Below are 3,090 nucleotides of genomic sequence, written 5' to 3'. Positions count from 1 at the left end.
ACCTCACAAGCCAGGGAGACAGTGACCAGGGCCCCAGTGTTCTCAGTATGCCACATCCAAGGAAAGCCTCCATGCCACGAGTGGGGTCTGGGCAGAAGGAGGAAGCCCCCACATGTTGATTACAGTCAGGACTTCGCCTCAGCATCAGGTGGCTGGGGGAAGGATGAGAAAAGCTGTCATTCTGCTCCTCCCAGGAAGAAAGTCTTCTGTTTAGGGGATGTCCCAGGGTGCAGCAGTGTGTCTGGGAGCTGGGACAAGCGGAGAGTGGGAGCTGTCTTTGTTCAAACACCACAGACTCTTCACTTTCTTGCCACATTTTTGTAGATGTCCTTGAATAAATGTTTCTTTGTATGCTGTTTGCCCGTAGGGCCATTTCAAGAGGCTTTAAATGGCTGTTTTTATAGTTTTCACGTTTCCCTGGAGAGGCATCCTGGAGCTCCTCATGTCGTCATGCCAGAAGTCAACCTTCAGAACAATTTCTTTAAAGATTCGAGGCTGGCAAAGCTGTTGAAGGAGACTCAAGATGAAGGACAATATGTTTTAAATTCTAAGTGGTAATTTTATTTATGCAGGAAAAGTATATAAAACTGAAATAATACAAAATGATTGTGTGACTTAAGATGCTCTAATGTGAGAGAATAGCTCGTAGACAACTGTTAAGGGTGTGATTTTTTAAAATGTCCAGTAGAGAATCCCAAATGTTATGGTTTAATTACCTGCAGATTAACTGTTTTTATATCTAAGTTAGAAATCTTATTTCAGGATTCCTTTCCCCACTATGCAACCTAGTTCTTCCAATTCTTTTCTATCCAGTTTTGTCATTCTTCTATCTTCTTCACTAATGAGTTAAAGTTTTAACTCATGCTCACTATCTTTTGTATGAGAATTGTATTTTTAACAGCTTAAGAATTTTACTTTTCAAACTCTTTGAGTCCCAATTCCCTGATATTTTTTGCCTGCACAAATAGCACAGACCCCAGTCAGGAAGATGAAGGAAGAGAGAATTTTTTGGAGAGGCTGGCTCCTAAGGTCCTGATGATTCTCTTAGATGGGTCCTGTGCTCCTAAGGGGAAAATGTGTTATTATTATGGGCTGAATTGTGTTCCCCCAAGCCAGTTTATATACTGAAGTCTGTGATGATTAATTGTAGGTGTCAACTTGACTAGATTAAGGGTAATCTAGAGAGCTGGTAGAGCATTATTTCTGGATGTGTCTGTGAGGGTGTTTCCAGAGGAGATTGGCTTATGAGTCAGTGGACTGAGTGGGGAAGAGCTGCTGTCAGTGTGGGTGGGCAAGGGACCCAGACAGAAAAAGGGAGAGGAAAGGCAAATTTGCTTTCTCTCCTAGAGCTGGGATACCCTTCTTCTCTGCCCCTGGACACGAAAACTCCAGGTTCTGTTGTCTTTGGACTCTTAGGACTTGCACCAGCAGGTCCCTGGGTTCTCAGGCCTTCAGCCTGGGACTAAGAGTTACACCGTCAGCTTTCCTGGGTTCTGAGACCTTCAAACTTGCCTGAGCCACACCATACTAGCTTCCCTGGTTTTCCACTTGCAGACAGCAGCGTGTTATGGGACTTCTCGGCCTCAATAATCACCTGAGCCAATTCCTTTAATACATCCTTTTTCATATCTATCATCTATCCATCCATCCTACTGGTTCTGTCTTTCTGGAGAAGACTGAATAATAACAAAGTCCTAACCCACAGCACCTCAAAATGTGACTGCATTTGGAAATTGAGCCTTTAAAGAGGTAAAATAAAATGAGGTCATAGGAGTGAGCCCTAATGCAATATAACTTGTGTCCCATATAAGAGGACATTAGGACACAGACACACACAGACCAAATGACAACCACATGAGAACACAGGGAGAAGATGGCTATCTAAGTCAAGGGGAGAGGTCTCAGAAGAAACCAAACCTGTTGACACTTTGATCTCAGACTTTCAGCCCCCTGAACTTTGAGAAAATAAATTTTTGTTATTTAAGCCATCCAGTTCGTGGTGATTTGTTATGGCAGCCCTAGCAAACTAACACAATGTGCAAGGGACTATTTTGGCTTCTTTGGGATTGCCCATATCTGGGAAATCTATGCTTCTTGGGGACAACATGGAAGAAGTAATGCCTACCCCAAAAATGTATAGACCAGAGGCAGTAATTTTTAGTAAGGGTATGGATCTATGCAGTCATACACTCAGAAAGACAGTTGTGCTATTGAAGTTTGTCACCAGATTCCCAAAGCTCTATAGTGGAGTGGAGAGTGGGTTATTTTGTAGGTTGAGGCCGGGCCTCCATTTCCTTCTGTGACTATCCACTCAGCTCTCTGTATATTTCATTGACAAGCTGGCAGCTTAGCTTAGAGAAGATGTTGGTTTGTAGTAACCCAGTTGCTGTCCATAAAGTCACCAGAAGCACCAGGGTTCTATCCATAATGGTCTCAGCAGTTTTGTTTCAGGGGTGGAGAATGGGGATTGCCAGGGGAAAGAATTTGGGGCTGGTTCCATCAGAAGCTCCTATCAGCTGAAAGGAAATGACAAACACTTATTAGCTGAAAGGAAATGACAAATACTTATTTATTCAACAATCTACTCTATGCTGGTCTCTGCATGAGTGCATTATTTCTTACAAAGATGATGTTGCTTCTTAGTAAATAAGGGTTATCACTAAAACTCTGTAATGTCTTCAATCTTTAATGCCTTTATTCATAAGAATTTAGAGTAGATTCAATCTAAAAGTCAGCTAACTATATTGTTATACACCAAGCACATAAGCTCACACTTAATTCTGTAGGTCTAGGAACTGTATTTTTAAGTAAAAAAACTAAAAGTTTTCTGAAAATAAAAGGACACTATGCCTGTTCTGGAAAATCTGGGGCTGACAGTCACTATTATTGGACCGTATTGAGAGATGTTTAAAAACAAGAGATGTCAATGAATCAGGTAAATTCTTTAGATTCAGTTTGTAAGCTAGTACCATGCTGCAAGAACGCTTTACATCTTTATTGTAATGTTCCTTGATGGCATGGCTAGAATAATTTTTACAATTTTGGATCCTCTGACAAACCTATTTATCTATCAAACCAGCCCACACTAAA

The 3,090-nt window shown here is 41.4% G+C and overlaps 1 long non-coding RNA gene across 1 annotated transcript; it reads right to left on the bottom strand.

Moving 5' to 3' along the window:
• Window positions 1–538: 538 nt before the first annotated feature.
• Window positions 539–2,556, bottom strand: LOC123646535. The gene is made up of 2 exons (XR_006737933.1): window positions 2,189–2,556; window positions 539–1,063 (listed from the first exon to the last, which is right to left on the bottom strand). It is a non-coding gene; the product is annotated as an uncharacterized LOC123646535 (long non-coding RNA).
• Window positions 2,557–3,090: the final 534 nt, after the last annotated feature.

This window comes from Lemur catta, chromosome 10, assembly GCF_020740605.2.
Source record: "Lemur catta isolate mLemCat1 chromosome 10, mLemCat1.pri, whole genome shotgun sequence".
In the NCBI taxonomy this organism is placed as follows: Eukaryota; Metazoa; Chordata; class Mammalia; order Primates; family Lemuridae; genus Lemur; species Lemur catta.
The sequence above is the reverse complement of the archived record's forward strand: the minus strand, read 5'-3'. Positions and strand labels throughout refer to the sequence as shown.